Raw genomic sequence first — 22764 nt, forward strand, 5'->3', positions numbered from 1 at the left:
TCCATGGATTCTCTCCCCAGCGAAACAACCATATCTGGTAAAAATTCTATTTATCTATCTATCTATCTATCTATCTGGAAATTGTCCTTAGGGAATACAGCAAATGAAGATACATTTACTCAAGAAAACCTACTAAATCTCAGGGATGGCCATGAGAATCTGTGGCATTTGAGCCACAACCCAGCTCAGCATAATGGAAGCTCCATTCAGAATGGGCAGAGCTAAGAAGGTGGGGCTCCCTCTCTCCTCCACCCTCAGTCAAGGGATACAGTATCTACCCAAGAGAGGGAGGCTATCAAGATTTCTCATCCCCTGCCTCCTCCACACGCTTTGATTTGCAGAAGATCTGTTCCAGGCAAGAACAGCTGAGAAGTCTAATCTGGGCTCTCTTTCTGTGCTCAGTCCCCCAATCATAGAGTAGAAACTTGAACCCAAGTGTGGGAGTCCAAGAATCCTGGGATTCCAAACACTCTTACTCCAGCTATCTTGTAGGGCACAGATTCCAGTCTGGGAAACACAAGCGGAGAAGACCAGAGGCTGCTGCCCCCAGCCAACACACTGCTTATAAGGCAGGGGTATCACGCTGAGAGAAGCGGGCTATTATCTTTGCCCCCAGCTCCTCAGAAGTGTCACAGAGCTTTTGTACAGGGACAGAGGCAAGCCATAAAAAGAGAGAGCTCTGAAGCTCTCCTTGAGAGAATTGACTTTATTTCAAATGGAGAATGGGGAAGCCTAAGGGCACCCTTGAAAACAATGAAATTTTGGTGATGAAGCTGGCAACTCCAGGAGAGTAACGTGCTAAACTGAGAAAGAATCAAAGACAGCTAAGAAGGCTCCTGCTGGGGTTGGAACAAACCTCAAAGATTAACCTCATGCAAAGGCGCCCAAATTTAATTGGAAAAACTATAGAGGGTTTGTGTCCCAGAGCATTGTTGAAAACAATAGAGAAATCAATCAGCAAATAGCAGAGGCTAATGAGTGGCTGTGGTACCTACAGAGGCAGACAGTTTAACAGAGAGATCAGGGAAGGTGACCCAGAGCCGTTAGAACCAGGCCATGCCAGGACGACTGTGGGCTAGAGAAGCAACCTCAGAGGCTGCACACCAGAAAGGAAACAGACCTCAATAAAGCACTGCAGCCACGTCACTGAACAAACAAACAGGAAAACAAGACCCAACGAGGAGGGGGAGGAGGGGAAAGCAGTACCTAGAGTTACAAGAATATATTAGCTAAAATGTCCAGGTTTCAGCAAAAAAGAAAAATTGATATATGCAAAGAAACAGGAGAATGGCTCATACAGAGGGGGGAAAAGCAAGTAACAGAAATTGCCTTTGAGAGGACCCCAATATCAGATATACTTGACAGACATCAAAGTAGCCATTGTACATGTGTTTTAAAACTAAAGAAAACTATGCTGAAAGAAGGTATGATGATAAATTCTCCAAATAGAGAATGTAAATAAAAAGATAGAAGCTATAAAACAGAACCAAAGGTGGAAATTCTGGATAAGAAAGATACAATAATTGACATAAAATTTTCTCTCTCTCTCTAGCTCTCTTTCTCTCTCTCCCCTCTATATGGCACAAAGGCAACTAAGTATCATTTAATTCACTTTTGAATATCTTCTCTGTCCAATAATTAGCAATAGTGGTTCAATAATTTCTAAATGTATTCTTTCCATTTATTCAGTTATTTATTCAATCTGAAGTTCACAGACTTGAGAGTTAACTCAAGCTCTGTGTATGTATTTTAATATTGCATTTCTGCATATTTATGGTAATTAAAATATCACCATTTTTCTTTAACTAGAAAGAGTGAAGTCAAATAATCAGGTGGGTAAGCAGCGGATATTGAACGTAGGTAACTGAAGTATAGTGCTTGCGTTCATTCTTCTGTGAAACAGCTTTTTCAGTACATTAAATGCAGTATTCTGCTATTTCCTGCATTTCCTATTGAGAGAGTTGTTTGACTTTCCTTCTCATACTGAAAACCTGAGGTTGAGAAATAGTGTTTTGCACAGTCATCTTATCAGTGATAATGGTAGGGGTCAGAATTTTTTTGCCATATTGTTTTTTGAGTGTTTTGTTTTAGTGAGAAAGAATGTACATTTACATTTTAGAAACCAAATTAATCAATTTATCATTGCTCTTGATATTCAGATTACCTAGATTAAGTAATAGTTCTAGATAAAAATTAATCTTGTTATTAAAGGTTTCCAAATTTACACAATTTTTTATTTAATGTAAATATGCAGAGTCTCGAACAATAATATTTCTTACTTTTATTCTCTCATTTATGGGGCAGTCTTTGTCAGAGCAGTTCAAAATTTAAAAAATAAGGGGCCAGCCCATTGCCTGAGTGGTTAAAGTTCTGTGCACTCAGACTTGGTAGCCGGAGTTTCTGGATTCGTCTCCTGGGCACGAACCTACTCCACTCATCTGCCATGCTGTGGAGGCATCCAACATACAAAGTAGAGGAGGATCGGCACAGATGTTAGCTCAGGGCTAATCTTCCTCACCAAGAAAAAAAAAAGTTTATAAAAAAAGCCTTAAACTTTCAGATATATATTTGACATCTCAGAATTTAATTCTACCCTTTTTTTCAATGGAGAAAAAATATAGTGTGGTGTGAAAAACTATACAGTGATGAATATGATTATACTCACAGAATTCTTCTGCAAATGACAAAGAAGAATGACATATCCTTACCTCTTGGTCTCTGTAAGATCTTATATATAAAGCGGAGACAGTGATACTTCATCTTGATTACATCTAACATCCTTTATACCTTCACTTTGCAAAGAGCTTTTTCATGTGATTGTTCTATTCAGTTTTGAGTGATTAGCATCTCTAATCTTTTAAGTCTAATCAATAATATATACTTAGTGATGTGTCACACTACCGGTAAATTTGTTCAAAGAATTGACCCATTTTATGCTGGTTCTTTTATTCATGCCTAAAGTATTTTATAATGGAATGAATTTCTTTATTTTATTAGTTAAGCACATGGACTTTGAAACCAGATTGCCTGCTCTCAGATAGTGACTCTGTTACCTCCGTGCTCAGTTTCCTCATCTGTCAAGTAGAGATAATAGTCCTTATCTCAGAGAATTGTTATGAGAAGTAAAGTGTTTCAGTTATTGGTGTGTTGCTTGCTGTTTTTGCTTCCTTAAAGCACAGGTTTATGAATAATTTTCAAATATAAATTAATTTAATATCAGGATAATTTAAATGACACATCTGACAGAATATTGAGCTCCACAAAGAATGACACTATATATATCTTAGATATTGATGAGTAGCCTCATGATTTGAAGGCATCTGTTTTTATTGATATAAGTATTCTTTAATAATTTCATATCCCATCATGGAGGCAAGCTATGCATTCTAAATCACAATCTCTCAATTTTTTTTATTGAGTTCATAATAGTTTACATCAATGTAAGGTTTCAATTGTACATTATTTCTTGACTGTCACCACATAAGTGCTCCCCTTCACCCCCTCTGCCCCCCCAACCCCCCTTCCCCTGGTAGCCACTGAACTGTTTTCTTTGTCCCAGTACTTGTTTATATTCTACATACGAGAGAAATCATCTGGTGTTTGTCTTTCTCAGACTGGCTTATTTCACTTAGCATACTCTTGGTCCTTCCATGTAATTGCAAATGGGATGAATTTTTCTCTTTTTCTGGCTGAGTAGTATTCCATTGTGTGTGTGTATATATATGTATATATGTATATATATGTATATATATACCACATCTTCTTTATCTAATCATCGGTTGATGGGCACTTGGGTTGTTTCCATGTCTTGGCTATTGTGAATAGTGCTGCAATGAACATAGGGGTGCATATTCTACTTTGGATTGCCGATTTCAAATTGTTTGGGTAGATACCCAGTAGTGGGATAGCTGGGTCATATGGTATTTCTACTTTTAGGTTTTTGAGGAATCTCCATAGTGGTTGCACCAGTCTGTATTCCCACCAGCAGTGTGTGAGGATTCCCTTCTCTCCACACCCTCTCGAACATTTGTTATTTTTAGTCTTAGTGATTATAGCCATTTTAACAGGTGTATGGTGGTATCTTAGTGTAATTTTGATTTGCATTTTCCTGATGATCAGTGATGTTGAACATCTTTTCATGTGTTTATTGGCCATCTGTATATCTTCTTTGGAAAAATGTCTGTTTATCTACTCTGCCCACTTTTTGATTGGGTTGTTTGCTTTCTTATTGTCCAGTTGTGTGAGTTCCTTATATATTATGGAGATTAATCCCTTGTCAGATATATGATTTGCAAATATTTTCTACTAATTGGTGGATTGTCTCTTTGTTTTGATCCTAGTTTCTTTTGTGTTGCAGAACCTCTTTAGTCTGATGAATTCCCACTTGTTTATTTTTTCTTTTGTTTCCCTTGCCTGAAAGAACATGGTATTTGAAAAGATCCATTTAAGTATGATGTCAAAGAGTCTACTACCTATATTATCTTCCAGGAGTTTTATAGTTTCAGGACGCATCTTCAAGTCTTTGATCCATTTTGAGTTTATTTTTGTGTATGGTGTGAGACAGTGGTCTACCTTCATTCTTTTGCATGTGGCTGTCCAGTTTTCCCAACACCATTTATCGAAGAGATTATCTTTCCTCCATTGTATGTTCTTGGCACCTTTGTAGAAGGTTAGCTGTCCATAGATATATGGTTTTATTTCTGGGTTTCAGTTCTGTTCCATTGATCTGTGTGCCTGTTTTTGTACCACTACCATGTCGTTTTGGTCACTATGGGTTTGTAGTACATTTTGAAGTCAGGGAGATACCTCCAGGTTTGTTCTCTTTTCTCAGGATTGCCTTAGTAATTTGGTGTCTTTGATTGTGCCACATGAATATTAGTATTCTTTGCTCCATTTCTTTGAAGAATGTCATTGGGATTCTGATAGGGATTGCCTTGAATCTGTATACTGCTTTGGGTAGTATGGACATTTAGCTGTTTATACTTCCAATCCATGAGCAAGGAATCTCTTTCCATCTCTTTAAGTCATTATCAATTTCTCTCAGCAATGTCTTATACTTTTCTTTGTATAAGTCCTTCATCTTCTTGGTTAAATTTATTCCTAGGTACTCTATTTTTTTAATTGTGATTGCAAATGGAATTATGTTCTTGAGTTCTCTTTTTGTAAGTTTGTTGTTGGAGTATAGAAAAGCAACTGATTTTCGTAAGTTGATTCTGTACCCTGAAACTTTCCTGTAGTTGCTAATTATTTCTATTAGTTTTCCAATGGATTTTGGGGGGTTTTCTATATATAAGATCATGTTGTTTGCAAACAGCGAGAGTTTTGCTTCTTCACTGCCTGTTTGTATTCCTTTTATTCCTTTCGCTTGCCAAATTGCTCTGGCCCAAACTGCCAGTACTATGTTGAATAAGAGTAGTGATAGTGGGCATCCTTGTCTTGTTCCTGTTCTCAGGGGGAAGGTGTTCAGTTTTTGTCCATTGAGTTTGATGTTGGCTGTGGGTTTGTCATATATGGTCTTTATTACGTTGTAATTTCATTATATCCCCATTTTGTTAAGAGTTTTTGTCATAAATGGCTGTTGGATCTTGTGAAATGCTTTCTCTGCATCTATTGAGATGATCATGTGGTCTTTGTTCCTCAATTTGTTGATGTGGTGTATCACATTGATTGATTTGTGGATGTTGAACCATCCCTGTGTCCCTGATATGAATACTACTTGATCATGGTGTATGATCCTTTTTATGTATTGCTGAATTTGGGTTGCCAAAATTTTGTTGAGAATTTTTGCATCTATGTTCATCAGTAATATTGGCCTGTAGTTCTCCTTTTTTGTGCTGTCCTTGTCAGGCTTTGTTATCAGAATGATGTTGGCCTCGTAGGATGTGTTAGGAAGTGTTCCATCCCCTCTAACTTTCTGGAACAGCTTGAAAAGGATAGGTATTAAATCCTCTCTGAAAGTTTGGTAGAATTCCCCAGGAAAGCCTTCTGGTCCTGGGGTTTTATTCTTTGGAATGCTTTTGATTGCTGTTTCCATCTCTTTCCTTGTGATTCATCTATTCAGATTGTCTGTTTCTTCCTGATTCAGCTTTGGGAGGTTGTAAGAGTCTAAGAATTTATCCATTTCCTCTAGGTTACCCATTTTGTTGGCATATAGTTTTTCATAGTATTCTCTTATAATCCATTGTATTTCTGTGGAGTCTGTTGTTATTTCTCCTCTTTAATTTCTGATATTGTTTATTTGGGCTTTCTCTCTTTTTTCTTTGTAAGTCTGGCTTTGGGTTTGTCAGTTCTATTTATGTACTCAAAGAACCAGTTCTTTGTTTCATTGATCCTTTTTACTGCCTTTTTTGTTTCAATAGCATTTATTTGTGCTCTGATTTTCATTATTTCTCTCCTTCTGCTGTCTTTATGCTTTGTTTGTTCTTCTTTTTCTAATTCAGTTAGGTGTACTTTGAGATTGCTTATTTGGGATTTTTCTTGTTTGTTAAAGTGTCCCTGTATTGTGATAAATTTCCCTCTTAATACAGCTTTTGCTACATCTCATATGGCATGTTATCATTTTCATTTGTCTCCAGATATTTTTTGATGTCTCCTTTAATTTCTTCAGTGATCCATTGCCTGTTCAATTGCATATTGCTTAGTTCCACATCTTTGTCCCTTTCTCAACTTTTTTCTTGTAATTAATTTCTAGCTTTACAGCATTATGATCAGAGAAGATGCTTGTTATTATTTCAATTTTTTTAAATTTATAGATGCTTGCCTTGTTTCGCAACATATGGTCAACCCTTGAGAATGTTCCATGTGCACTTGAGAAGAGTGTATATTCTGCTGTTTTTGGATGGAGTGTTCTATGTATGTCTATTAAGTCCAACTGGTTTAACTTTTCATTTAATTCCACTGTTTCTTTGTTGATTTTCTCTCTGGATGATCTGTCCAATAATGTGAGTGGGGTGTTGAGGTCCTCTACTATTATTGTGTTATTTTTAATATCTTCCTTTAGGTTTGTTAATAGTTGCTTTATGAACTTTGGTGCTCCTGTGTTGGGTGCATAGATATTTATAAGCATTATTTTTCTTGATGGAGTACCCCTTTGGTCATTATATACTGCCCCTCTTTATCTCTCTTTACCTGTCTTATCTTGAAGTCTACTTTGTCTTATATAAGTATTGTGAAGCCTGCTTTCTTTGGTTTGCCATTAGTTTAGAGTATCATCTTCCACCCCTTCACTCTGAGCCTGTGTTTGTCATTGGAGCTGAGATGTGTTTTTTGATCTTGTTCTTTAATCCATCTTGCCACTCTGTGTCTTTTTATTGGAGAGTTCAGTTCGTTTACATTGAGGGTGATTATTGATGTATGAGGGCTTAATGCTGTCATTATATCACTTGTTTTCTGGTTTTCCTGCATTTCCTTTGTTTCTTATCCTGTGTGTTTTGGTCTACCCATTGAATTATTCACTTTTTTATGATGTGTTTCTTTGTCTTTTCCTCAATTATTTTTTATATCTCTTTTCTGCTTTTTAGTTTAGTGGCTACCCTGGAGTTTGTATTTATAATCTTGTGTATAACATAGTCCATTTTCTGATGGCCTCTTATCTCCTTAGTCTAAACTGATTTGGTCCCTTTCCTCCTCCCCTCCTATATTATTTTTCTCATATCTTATTCCAACTTGTGTTGTGAATTTGTGGTTAAAGTGACAGGATTGTCTTTGCTTTTGGTGTTTTCCTTCCATTTAGACTAATGCTAAAGTTGAATATTTGCTGTCCTATTCTGATTCTGTCTATCTATTTGTCTCCTTACTCTGTGATTTCTGACCCCCTTCTCCCCTTTTTTCTTTTTTCAGGTATGAGGGCCTTATTTAGGATTTCCTGTTGGGGGGGGTCTCATGGCTACAAAGTCCCTTAGCTCTTGTTTGCCTGGGAAAGATTTAATTTCTCCCTCATATCTGAAGGATATTTTTGCTGGATAGAGTATTCTTGGCTGAAGATTTTTATAGTTTAATGTTTTGAATATGTCATTCCCTTCTCTCCTAGCTTATAATGTTTCTGCATAGAAATCTGCTGAAAGCCTGATAAGGGTTCATTTGTAGGTTATTTTCTTCTGCCTTGCTGCCCTAAGTATTCTTTCTTCGTCATTCATTTTTGCCAGTTTTACTACTACATGCCTTGCAGTACGTCTTTTTACATTGACAACTCTAGGAGATCTGGAAGCTTCCTCCACACATATTTCCCTCTCATTCCCTAGATTTGGGAAGTTCTCTGCTATTATTTCTTTGAACACACTTTCTGCTCCATTCTCCTTCTCTTCACCTTCTTGAATACCTATAATTCTTATGTTGCATTTCCTCATTGAGTCAGATATTTCTCAGAGACTTTTTTCATTTCTTTTTAGTCTTAGTTCTCTCTCCTCCTCTGTCTGGAGCATGTCCACACGTCTATCTTCAATTATGCTGATTTGCTCCTCTGTGGTGTCCACACGAGCATTCAGAGAATCCATATTTTCTTTTATTTCTTCCATTGTGTCTTTCATCTCTAATATTTCTCATTGATTCTTCTTTATAGTTTCCATCTCTTTTGTGAAGTAACTCCTGAATTCGTTGAATTGTTTCTCTATATTCTCTTTTACCTCATTGAGTTTTTTGATGGTAGCTATTTTGAATTCATTGTCATTTAGTTTACACATTTCTGTGTCCTCAGGACTGAGCTCTGGGTGCTTGTCATTTTCTTTCTGGTGTGGAGATTTGATGTAGTGCCTGATGTTGGAAGGACAGGTCTTTCCATTCTGATATTATTCTATTGCAGTTACAGCCTATTGCCACTGGGTGGGGGTTGAGAGTCTCATATTCTGAGCCCTCTGCTTTCAGCTGAGATGTGCCTGTGTGGGTTGGGGGAGGGGTGTTTTCTCCCACATGCAGTCTTCGAGTTTCCCTATCAGCTCCCGCTATCTGGTCTCCTGGGGTCTTGGGTTGATGAAGTCACCCTGCATGAAAGCTTTTGCCCCATTAGAGGGCTTCTCTCTAGGATGCAAGGGCACCAGGGAGTCCTGGGTGATCCTGCAGACACGTGACACCTCCCCTGGTCCTTCCCTGATGGAGCCTCCTGCATTAGTGACCACAGTCTTTAAGGGAGGGAGCAAAGTTCTCACTTACCCCATTCCAGCTCCTCTGAGGGGGGATCCAGTCTCTCTGCCCTTGGTTGTGTGGCTGCTGTGACTCTCTGAGGGTTTTTATGCTGTCAGGGCCTTTTATATTAGAATATGGTTTCTCCTTGTTGTTTGTTGGAGGGGAGAGAGTCCTGGGCGAGCTCACTCTGCCATGACCCTGATGTTACTCTCCAGCCACAATCTCTCTATTTTTGGAGACTCTTCAACACAATTTTGAAACTTTGGGGTTAATTTTTACTCTGTCAGGTTTTAAATCTTGTAAAATGTGGAGTCCTGTTTAAAAAATAATATTTTCAATTGATCTATATTGTCACAATTAATACAAATGTAAAGATAGTGAAAACTGCCTCTTCACTGAACTAAGCCCCAGAGATCACACGGGAATCTCTTCATAGCTTTTCCCCATGGTTGCACTCACACAAAGGGAAGAGCATTATTTCAACACCATTCAAGAAGGAGGGCTGGGCAAGGATTGGACTCATTCACCAATCACACTATACATGAATTAGTATTCATGCATTTTTTATTATTGTATTATTATGATTTATATTACTGCCTTATTGTTGATTATCACTGTCCCATCAAACTTTGTTTCCTCTGTTAAAAGCAGTCCATATATCCTTCTGTTTGTAATGATTATAACGGTCATGATCATAGTTATTTGGGCACCATACTGTTTCTGGCTTTTAGGGCCCATGTTAATGTCAACTAGCCATAACTCCCACATAGTCATTCATTCTTAAACTGCAATGTTATACTTTTTATGGTAATGTGAAAGTGATATAGTGTTGTGAAGATTATATTGTTGAAAACTGCTTATGTTCTACATTTTAAAATGAAACACGTGTCATATTTACTGCTAATGGATATGTTTGACCCATTATTGATGAATGGTTCCCATGTGTCCTAAGAAACAGAAAATCAACAGGGCTTCCCTACATCCAGGCACTAGTGAACTCAGGGGAAGCTTGGATACAGGTGTGCCATTAAGATCCCCAGGTTGTCCTCTTTAGCTGAAAGGGAGAATATTTCTAGGTAAGAAAATAGAGGTTCTTCTTTTTGAGTATGCTATCAAACTAGGTTGAAGTAACTGTTTTTCAGAAAACCAAAGAGTGTGAATCCTCACTAATTTGCAAATTTGATGAACTGATCAGCTTAAATTTGGTGCATTAGTCAGAAAATTAAAGATGAATATCTTTGCAGCCCAGTCTTGGTGTGCATACTTTAAATGGCCTCATCTCTAGGAAGACCATGGATCACTCATCCCTCATTCCGTGAAGCTACAACAAAACAAGAGGTTTGATATGGGCAGTTAGGCTTATAACCTGATATTGAGACCACTGATGATCTCCAGTGGATTGTAGAAAATTCTGGATGTTATTCTCATTTTTACTTATAAATTCATCACATATCCTGAGATTCTCTATAGATTATGTTTATTATTTTTCTAATGTAAATATAAAATATTTTATACAGTAAAATTGAAAAGGATGACTACGGTGAGTTTTGGAAGTAAAAAGAGACCAGTCCTAGGAAAAGGGCGCTGAGGAGCAGGGGAAATTCTGAAGATCGGGCACACCCACTTCCTTTTGAGAAGAGTCTACTCTGAAAGAGTGTGATGGTCTATGCTCAGAATTTTGGGACAGTGGTGCAAGGAACTTTAAGAGGGAGACCTCAGTCTACTATAAGGGCTATAGGGCTGATTTCTCTGAGGACATATGAAGATAAGAATACCCTGTGCACTGGAGCCCTGGACTTAAATATCCCAGAAAAGGAGGCTGTCTCTCTCATTGAGAGGGAGGGAAAGTATGGTTAGTGCCATGCAAAAATCAAAGGCTATTTGTGCAAGTAAAGAGCTGTTGTATCCAGCCAGATTGGGCTTCGTTGGTTATTGGTAGGATAAGAGCAGATTTCATGTGACTGGCCAGTGTCATGAGCTGATTGAACTTATCCTCTAAGCTGAATGGACTTAGAGGTTAAATCTGGGGTATTAGTGGTAATCTGATTCTGAGAAAATTTTCCCAATTTGTCCACCAAATAAGTTGACGACATTAATTACCTACCAGAAGGTAAGTTTATTTACATATGAAAAAAGACACATGTCTCAAATGATAAATCTAGCTAGACCAGTATTGTACTTGGAGTAAACACATCATAAACATAGAACCCTGGTATCTAAGGACCAGGAACACTTGATTCTATTGTGCAACAGAAAACACAGCCTGCTGCAAAAAATTCAATGGGAAAAATATAATGAGGCTCAAATATAGAAAAAAGGGTCTATAATTTTTTTAAATTATTATAAGCTTTAGTTTTTAATAAGTTATGATTTCTTAAATTTTGGATATCAAAAATGAGCTTCTCATTCAAGCCCAGAGTTCCTGTGTCTAAAGGTCTCAAGTGAGCATCCTTTTTTTTGTCTGATCACTGGTACCCTGATTTGATCAGTTTCCACAGAAACCTCAGAGTGCAGCTTCCATAAGCATGTAAGGCTTCGTGAGATGACTATTTATTAGGGGTTCTAATATTCTATTCCAAATATTGGTTGTATAGCCTTGATGAAAAGTATAATATATTAGCATTCTAAAATTACCTGTTGGTAACTGAGTGTTTATAGTAGAGACAGGTGAAAATGACCAGGGACAGATGAATTCTCAGGCTTCACTCAATAATATGTCCTGGGGTCATCTTTTGCAGACCCTATTTGAACTCTTCCTTTGCTCAGGAATTCTTATGATTCTAATTTAATGATTTTATAAAAACTGTGAAATTTTCCTTTAAAGCATGTGCTGAGTATTTCAAAACAATACTGAACTGTCATCAAAGGAAATTGTGTTAGATGAGAAAACTGAGGAATTGGTTCAAATAAGAGATACTGTGACATTTCAAAAGGTACTATAGAAAAATTGATAGCTGACATTTCAAAGCTGGGACATAATTGCATTATATCAGCAGTTCAGGGTCTATGTCTAGGAATCAGATGAAGGAAAAGTTCAGTGAAACTTTGAGTTTTCCCATTCCTGTGGAGAGTCCATATGGATTCCATTATTCCACCACAGTCAGATTGTTGGTAACAACCCTTCCTTGCTATATAACTGTCAAAATACCTGAAAGGAATGGAGCAAATGCTGACTTTTCAGAATTGTGAAAGAATCTCTGTTTCAGCAAAGTAGTACAAGTTGTAAGAAATTAGCTGTGTGTCTGTGCTAAGTCAGTTTTCTGAGAACTGCCACTCATCCCCTTAGTATCCAATTGACAGTGATACAGAACACAGGTAAGTAATCAATTAATCAACAAATATTTATGGAACAAGTACATTACTAAAAGAATTGCATCAAGTGTTACAGGAAATATAAACAAGCTTAAGCCTAACTTCCTCCAAGGAGATGACCAACTTTTCACCAGGTAACTTATAAATACCTCACCTGTGAGTGAGTGTAACTCTTTTATTGAAGGCATGAACTCCGTAGGGCCTCAACAAGAAAGAACTTTATCTTTCTGCCACTATGACCTTCAAACATGCTGTCAGATCTCCTTTTTTCACATTTGATGACCTTTTATGGTCACTTTGGAGTAAGGGAAAACTTTCATTTTCAGCTATTAAAAAGTCTAGTCTATGTGGGCCACCAGAATTCCCGCATCTTTGCCCTAGCAAACAGTGATGGTGCAGCTTCTTCCAAGGCTGACATTGTGGGCTACTCTAATGTCTTTCTTCATTTATGCCTCCAATTTCTGAGAACACGTGGGCTACTCCTAAGAATTCATGGTCAACTCCAGTAACAGCATAGGCCAGACATTTGGATGTCTGTGGGTTAGCAAACTTGCAGCCAGGACATGATACCTATCTCCCTAATTATTTTAGATCACCCTCTAACCTGGATTAATTAGTGAGAAAGCCCACAGTACTCTCTAGTCCTATAAATTACATTCAAAAACTTCCACAAAAAATCTTTATGCTTCTCTTACAAAGGCTTGTTGTGGGCGTGGGAGAATGTGGTCAAAGGACCAGCTGGGCTACCTTTTAGTAAAGACCCATGGATGCACCTAGGAACTCTCTTTAAAATTTTGGATATTTATCATCCATTGCCCTCAACTTTGAGGGTTTAGCTACAATTCTGGGATAACACAGATTGCTCCATCACATATCCCATTATAATAATGTAGGTGAATAAAGGATCTAGTTTCCCTGAGCTAAATCATGGGGGCTGCTTTACCTCAAAGCTTCATGAAGCATAAGCCTCAGGACACCTCATTTACCTCCAAGGTCCTATGCCTAATTTTGTATTTATAATTTTGTATTCCTTCCCTTAAAGTGCTCACTCCGAAATGTATAAGCTTCAAGCCCCACAAACTTGAGTCTACTCCTGAGAGCTCATGTTGAGTGGAAGACTGTCAAGTTCTCAAACTTGAGAGATGGCAAAGCCACTATCTGGAGCTTTCTGGTAAGGCTTTTTAAGAAGGAATTTAAAGATTTCTCATTTTATCAACAGAGAGAACTAACTGTCTTGGAAGTTTAAGTAGACACTATTAAAGGAGTTAGCCCCTTCTAAAGATCCTATATAGACCCAGAATTTTAGATGACCCTTGGAAATAGCAGACTATCTAAAGAAAACCCTATCTTTGCATTATCACCAATATAATCTTTACATGAGATTAATGTTTTGCTTTAGAATAGGACATAATAATCCATTTCCATGTGTCATGTGTAATATAGCACTATATATATGCCAACTCTCACTGTAATTCTTTCAGACATTTTTGATCTTTAATCATAAATGCCATTTTGGGAGTCTTTTCCAGTATATAGAAGCCAAGAGATCCTCTTTTCATACTAAATTTAATCTTAATTTTGTATGTGTCAAATACCTGTGAATCTCTTCCATATGTGTTTTTTGTATGACATCTCAACCTATTATCTCATTGATATTATACCACTTCTTCATTACCGGACTATTTTTCCTTCTAATACTTTCAATTTTTTGATTTCTGTTTCACCGTGCTAGCCTTATCTTTCTATAGCAGGTCAGAAACATACTAAAAACTTGAAAAGCCATATTGGTCCTGTTTTTACTTTTGCATTTCTTCCTCCTTGGATATTACTATTTGTTTCACTAATGTTTTCCAGGTAACTTCCAATTTACTTTGAAATGCTTCCCTTTCATGTCAAACACTTCTTTTTATCAAAAAACAGTAATTTGTCACTCTGTCTGTTTGGTTCTTCTGTATTTGTGAACTATTGCCTTGTAGTAAAATCTGAGCCAAATGGGGCTGTTTGGTGTACTTTGTATTCAGAAGGGATACAAGAAAACTCACAATCACGAGATGGCTGATCCCGCAGCACCAGGCTGTCTTTGCGCTGTGCTCACCCAGCACCCTACTGGAAATACGATGGGCTGCTGCTTGAATGCCCAAAGCTCAAGCTATACAGCTTTTCACAGTGTCCTAGAGACACTACTCTCTGTACCTATCAAAGAGATACTGCTTCTGTCTGCTTTTCCTCTCCCTAATACCTTCAAACTGTCTTTTGTCCATTTATGTCCTAGAAGCATGGCAAACCATACATTTAGAGTCAGAAGACAGCCAGGACTATAAGGAATACGGATAGGTGGAGTTGAAAAAAAAAAAGGCTAGGTGCCGGCCCCATGGCCGATTGGTTAAGTTCACACGCTTTGCTGTGGCGGCCCGGGGTTTCGCCCATTCAGATTCCGAGCGCGGACATGGCACCACTCATTAGGCCATGTTGAGGTGGTGTCCCACATACCACTACTAGAAAGACCCACAACTAAAATATACAACTATCTACTTGGGGGATTTGGGGAAAAAAAGCAGAAAAAAAAAGAAAAACAAGAAGATTGGCAACAGTTGTTAGCTTAGGTGCCAATCTTTAAAAAAAAAAAGGCTATCATAATCATCCTTAAAATAGACTATCATTCTAACTACATATTTGGAGAACCAGAAAGACTCAGATAAACAGCTTTGTGATGGGAAGGCTGTTGTTCACTCATTAATGTGCATTTAAACAATGAAACATTTCTCATGGTTTCTCTCTCTCTAACAAATCCTGCCTCTAAAAGTTCTGTGCCTCATACTTTAATAGAATAATAAATATATATGTGTATATATGCTGGTAACAATAAAATAGGGTAGTTACACATTAAATTAGACATTTGTTCTTTTCCTCAGATTAAAAACCAAAAACAAAAATAACAAAATCCTATAGTCTAATTTTGAAGGAACAGACTCATTCAGAAGCTTGGTATTCAGTTAAGTAGGAGTCTGTTTCATTACTCCCTTATGAAGATATAAAATATATACATTTTTATTCTAAAATACGTTCACTTTTTCTAGACTCTGTTTTATTGTCTCACATCTGAAGAGTATACTCAGTATCTGAAGGCTGATGCCAAACCCATATCAAAGTAAAGATAATGAAAGTAATATTGCTTTCTAAAAGCACAGAAGCAAAAGCAGATACCTCGGATGAACTGATTCTCAAATCTAACGCAGCATTTTAATTTTGTCTGTGCTCCCTCTCCAACTCATACAGCCATAGTACATTTTGAAATTCTTAGAGTTCTTTTTCATAGAAAATAACTAAAACCAGGAATCTTTAGAGAGCATAATATTTTCTAATCACAGATTTGTAGTGTGTTCCCAATATGTTGCTTCTTTAATTGAATGCCTTAAAATAGCAATTGCAATGCTCTAAATCTAATTTGTTAAAATGACAATAATGGAATTAGAGGATGAATGCATGAATGAAAATCTCTTCTCTAAATGAAGAAGAATTATTCATGATGGAAAACTATCAGAAGCAAGTTTGGGCTTCTCTAATAGCATACTAGATAATTTTTTATATAAAATGTAGTTTCAAATATTTACCATTTACTAATTCCTGTAAAATTCAATACAGCCCAAAGTGAGATAATTGAGGGAATATGAATGTTATATTAAAAATCATATTAGAGATTACTTTAGAGTTGAAATGAACCTGGTGATAATCTAGTATAATTTCATTTTGTTTCTGAGTAAGCCCAGTCCCAGAGAGGTTAAAAAATAAATAAATAAAACACTGTATTAATGGGTTGGGCATTGGTAAGATAAGAAACTTGTTCTCCCAACTCCATGCCCAGAGTGCCTTCCACAACCTCACTAAGGCCTTACTATGCAGGCAAATTTGAGACCAGAGACTGGTCCATTAAAAAATGAAGTCCTAGTCATAAAGAAAGGCAACTCTCATTGAATTTTTCTCCATTCCTAGAGTAAGCTATTTATCTCAGAAAGAAAGGTAGGCCACATTGTTTATCAAAACATACAAGCTGTCATTACTTGCCTAAGCCATTTTTTTGAGGTTGTCTACATTTTTGTAAATTATAAAGTTGGCATTTGCTTTATCCCTTCTTCCAAATTGAAAGCAATCTAAGTGTCCAGTTGTTGCAGATGAGTTGTGATTTATCTATGTTTTGCAGCCACTAACACCGCTGTGGATCCAGATACCCGATGGCTTAGCCATTTTCATTCCAATGTACATATCCAACAGAAATACATAAATGCATCAAAATATATGTGCAAGAATGTTCATAGCAGTTTTATTCATAAGGGTCGTTAAGTTTGAAACAATCCAAATGTCTAGTAACTTTAATATGGATAAATAAATTATGGTTTATTCACAAAATAAATGGTGCATAACAATGAAAATTAACAAACTTCAGTTATTCCCAACAGCATTGACGTATCTCACAAACCCAGTGTTTAGTGAAAGAAATCTAGACAGCAAAGGATAAAATACTGCACATTTCTATTTTTACAAAGGGAAAAAACAATCAAAACTAGTCTCTTTTGTTAGTAGTCATAAATTGCGGTTCCCTTTGGGGAGAATAGAGGTGATAGTGATTGAGAAAGAGTAAAAGAAAGGCTTCTGGGGTTCTGGTAATATATTTCTTGACTGAAGTGGTGTGATAATTCTTCAAGCTGTTAAGCTTAAGATTAGTCTACTTTTCTATATACATGTCATACTTCAATGGAAGGATCTTTTAAATGCTATGGAAAAATTGTAGTGATAATGAGTAATAAACATGGCATTTTTAAATTACAAAAACAATTTAAAGTTTTGAAAAGAGATCCTAATCATATGCTAAAATATTGACATATATTAATAAACATGTTAATCATAATTATCTCTGGGTAACAGAATTATAGATGAACTTAATTTTTCTCTTTTGTTGCTCATTTTTTGATTAATTTATACATTATTTTTCTATTCTACCACTTAACTGGCTTCATGAGGGTAAAACTCTTTCCTGTCTTGGTCACCTCTGTGTTCCCAGCATCATGCATATAGTAGACACTCAATAAATATTTGTTGAATGAATAAATGTGAGTGTTTGAATGTGTCTCTCTCCTGACCTTAGAGACCCTGGGGCTTCTCTGCATGAATTTGCATAGAGTCAGCCCATCTTGTGAGTTCCTCCCATCCTTGCTGATTCTCTTCTTTCCTTCCTCCTCCAGGAAGCATTCCCTGATGCTCCTGCAGCCTTATTAGGCTCCCTTCCTCTGACAGCTCCCAGACATAAACTGCCTGTCTTGTTCACTAAAGATATGTTACTTTTAATGAAAGAGTATTATAACATTCACATAAATTATGCTTAAGTTTATTTTTAGAAAAGAGAGATTACTTCAACATCTTTTCACCTAAACAGTGGAATTCATGTGCTGAAAAGGTATATATGCATTGCTTTTTCTCTTAAATCCTTGAAGTTCATTTTAGGCTATATCTATTGAATTCTACTTTATATATTCATTCCTATTAACTAAGATTCAATAGAATATCTTTGCAAAAATTAAATAAAACTCAAGAACAGATTCAGCAGGTAAAATATATAGACCATAAGAGAGAAGAGAATGTGCACAGCACTGGTGGGTACACTGCTGTGCTGTTTGCAGGAGTTCCGATGACAGCACTGACCCTCAAAGAAAATTCATTTAGTGACAGAATCGCCCATAAATTCAATGTTAGCTAGGTATCAACCAACCAAGTGAAAAGCATTGATGTTGAGTTTGATTGTTCAATTTTTCTGTCCTAGATTGAATAGCACAGGACAAAAGCCATTTGTTTTTCAAGACATGTTGGCAAAAAGAATCCCAAGTTCCCCATTAATGTCTGTCTTTGAAAAGAAAAATTTGGGGGTGAAAGACCTGATGACTTCTGAACTTATATGTTGATAGCACAAAGACATCTCAAAGAGGACTGATGGAAAAGGTTAAATTTCATTCATGTTAATTCATGTAGCCTTCAAAAAGTGGAAAGAACTTGAAATTCATCAGAACATAAATGACCTTGAAATCTAGCACAAAACTGCTGTCCCACAGCATCTATCCCAGGAGGCTAGACAATGAAACTCCTTTCTAGGTCAAACCATTTCTACTATTTTTTTTTACTGAATATATTTGACATAAAACATTGTGTAAATTTAAGGTATATAATGTGTTAATTTGATACATTTATATGCTGTAATATGATTGCTGTTGTGGCGATATTTAGCACCTCTATCACATTACATAATTATCCTTTCTTTTTAAGATTATTAGGTTAGGATAATTAAGTTTTAGTTTCTTAGTTTCATGATTATAGCACAATATCATTGTCTGTATTCATTATACTGTGCATTAGATCCCTATCGTGTATTTACTACTCATTGTAAGTTTTTACTGTTAAACATCATCAATCTTATTCCCTTATCACCCCCCCCCCCCCGCCCATTCCCTGGTAACTGCCATTTAACTCTCTGGTTTCTATGAGTTTGACTTAGATTTCACATCATATGGCACTTGTCTTTCTGCGTCTGAATTATCTCACTTAATATAATGCCGTCAAGGTCCAACCATGTTGTTGCAAATAGCTGTATATCCTCCTTTCTTATGGCTGAATAACATTCTATTCTCTATATATACCACATCTTTTTAATCCATTCATCTATTGATGGGCATTTAGGTTGTTTCCATATCTTTGCTATTGTGAATAATGTTGCAACAAACATGGGAGTGCACATATCTCTCTGAAATCTTGTTTTCATTTCCTTTCAGTAGATACCCAGAGGTGGAATTGCTGGATCATATAGTAGATCTATTTTTCATTTTTTGAGGAACCTCCATATTGTTTTCCATAGTGGTTGGACCAATTTACATTCCCACCAACAGTGTATAAGGGTTCTCTTTTCACTACATCTTCATCAGCACCTGTTGTCTTGTCTTTTTGAGGATAGCCATTCTAACAGGTGTGAGGTGATATCTCATTGTGGTTTTGATTTGCATTTCCTTGATGATTTTTGATGCTGAGCATCTTTTCATGTGCCATTTTGAGGTCGTCTTTGGAAAATCGTCTATTTAGTTCTTCTACCCATTTTTTAATCAGATTTTTTTTTTTGGTATTAAGTTGTGTGAGTTCTTTATATATTTTGCATATTAACCCCTTATCTGAAATATGGTTCTCAAACATTTTCTCCCATTCTGTAGGTTGTCTTTTTATTTTGTTAATGGTTTCTGTTGTTGTGCAGAAGCTTTTGAGTTTTATGTAGTCCTGTTTATTTTTAGTTTTGTTGTTTGTGCTTTTGGTGTCATATGCAAAAAATGATTGCCAAGATCAATGGTGAGGAGCATCTTCCATATGTTTTCTTCCAAGAATTTTATAATATCGAGTCTTATTTTTAAGTCTTTAATCCATTTTGAGTTAATTTTTGCGACTGGTGTGACATAGGGTCCAATTTCATTGTTCTTCATCTATTTCTCCAGTTTTCCCAGAACCATTTGTTGAAGAGACCAGCTAGATGTTCCTGGTTCCCTTGTCAAATATTAGTTGGCCATCTATGTTGGGATTTAATTCTGGGCTTTCTATTCTGTTCCATTGGTCTGTGTGTCTATTTTTGTGCCAGTATTGTATTGTTTTTATTACTATGGTTTTGTAGAATAGTTTGAAATCAGGAAGCATGATACGTCCAGCTTTGTTCTTTTGTCTCAGGGTTGCTTTGGCTATTCAGGATGTTTTAGGTTCCACAGAAATTTTAGGATTATTTCTCCTGCTTCTGTGAAGAATACCTTTGATATTTTGATGGGGATTGTGTTGAATCTGTAGATGGCTTTGGGTAGTATATAGATTTAAATAATATTAATTCTTCCAATCCATGAACATGGTGTTTCTTTCCATTTGTCTGTGTTTTCTTCAATTTCTTTCAGCAAAGTCTTGCAGCTTTCATTGTACAGATCTTTCACTTCCTTGGTTAAATTTATTTCTAAGTATTTTATTGTTTTTGATGTTCTTGTGAATGGGATAATTTTATTTCTTTTTCAGATGTTTCATCATTAGTGTAAAATAATGCAACTGATTTATGTATGTTGATTTTGTATCCTGCCACTTTACTGAAATCGTTGATTAGTTCCAACAGTTTTTTGATTGATTCTTGAGATTTGTATATATGTAAAATCATATTATCTGCAAATAGGAATAGTTTTACTCTTCCTCTCATATTTGGATTCCTTTTAATTCTTTATCTTGCCTGATTCTCTAGCCAAGACTGCAAGTACTATATTGAATAGGAGTGGTGAGAGTAGACATCCTTGTCTTATTCCCAATGTTACTGGAAAAGCTTTCAATTTTTCTCCATTGACTATAATGTTAGCTGTGCGTTTGTCACATATGGCCTTTATTATGTTGAAGTAGGTTCCTTTTATACCCAATCTATTAAGGATTTTATCATGAAAATATATTTTGTATCATAAAAAGTATTTTGTTAAATGCTTTTACTGTGTCTATTGAGATGATCATCAATCTAGGTGATTTTTATCTTTTGTTTTATTGCTGTTATGCGTTACATTTATTGACTTGCTTATGTTGAACCATCCTTGAATCCCAGGGATAAATCCCACTTGGTTATGGTGTACAAAACCACTCCTACTATTGTACACTGGATGTGTTACTAAGTATCCTTTCTTGGATGGAGCACAAGATAGACCAGGTTTAGGACTGGCATCCAGCAGGTGAACAGATCTCCCAATCACTTGAGAACTAATATTCCACAGTAATGTTTCACTTGTTAGAATCAAAGTCTAATTGTAGTATTTCACACTCTGTTCTGGTGTTTACCAGTTATATTCTCAAACAAAATTAGATAACTCCTCTGAATCTTAGCTGTTGTTGTTTGTTTTCATCTCTAAAATGTGAATGTTTACCTAGAACAGTGTTTTCCAAACCTCTCTGGCTGTTAGCATCACATGCACTGCATTTTAAACTTATAGATGCCTAATTGGGGAAGGAGAGTCCATGGTCACAATTGTAAAAAGCCACTCAAGCTTGGTGACTACTGATCTGCATGGTCCTTAAGATGACTTCCAACTTTAAATGTCAATGATTTGTCAAAATGCTGTAAGTGTTCAAAAAATGACGTGCTGTTAATGCTATAGAGGTTATTGTTAAGGATTTTGTTCTTTGAGTTCCTCTTTGTGAAATTCTATTTCAAAATGCAATTGTCCCACTCTGTGCACATGTATGACAGGAGACTCCCTTGTTACACTAACACATAATACTCCAAAATCAGATTAAAAAATAACAAAGGGAAGGGCAAGAAAAGAGATAGTAGCACAAAAGTTTCCTAACATTCTTCCTGAATGTCACTCACCTCTTGCATTATTCACTCTTATTTCCTCTGATACCAACATTTTAGGTCCCTCAGTTAATTTTGGAAAAAATATTCACTTTTCTCCCAGACTTTCTCGAAGTTTTACAAACCTGCCATTTTCATAATTAATATTACAAAAAAATATTTTTTCAAGAAAATATTGATATAAGCAAGGAGAGTTTAAGGATAAGTGCCATAGCGAATGGTAGGATTTATGAAGTAAAGTCATCACAAATTCATCCTCAAGAAATCTCCTTTCCCAAAAAGCATTATGTAAAAGGATTAGTAGAAGAAGAAATTAAAACCTTATGGTAAAGAAATTTGGAGATCAAGTATGCAAACACATTTTTGAATATTTTAATTTACTGAAATAAAGCAAGAAAAGTATCATACTAAGATAATATCCATACCAGTTTACACATTTTTAATTAATAATGATATGTTGAGAGTTTTTTTTCTTTGTGCCATGGAGTCAATTTCAACTCCTAGTGACCCTATGCACAGCATAGTGGAACCCTCCCGGTCTGTTGCACCATCTTTCACCTTCCAGTGCTGTATCTGACAATGTTCCACTGCCATTCATAGGATTTTCATGGCCCATATCTTTGGAAGTGGGTGGCCAGGTCCTTCTTCCTAGTGTGTCTAGTCTGGAAGCTTCTCTGAAACCTGTCCACCATGGGTGACCCTGCTGGTGTTTGCAATACCAGTGACATGGCTTTCAGCATCAAAGTAACATGCGGTCATCACAGTCTGCCAACTGACAGACAGGTGGTGTGGTCCTCTGACGGGAAATGAACCTTGTGCTGAGGCAGTGAGAGCCCTGAATCTTAACCACTAGACCACCAGGGCTGGCTTTTTTTGAGAGTAGTTATTTAAATTCAATATCATTAGATTTCTATAAAACTTCTCCTCCTTGAACTTTTAATAAATACTTATAC

Source organism: Equus quagga, chromosome 11, assembly GCF_021613505.1.
Source record: "Equus quagga isolate Etosha38 chromosome 11, UCLA_HA_Equagga_1.0, whole genome shotgun sequence".
Classification (NCBI taxonomy): Eukaryota; Metazoa; Chordata; class Mammalia; order Perissodactyla; family Equidae; genus Equus; species Equus quagga.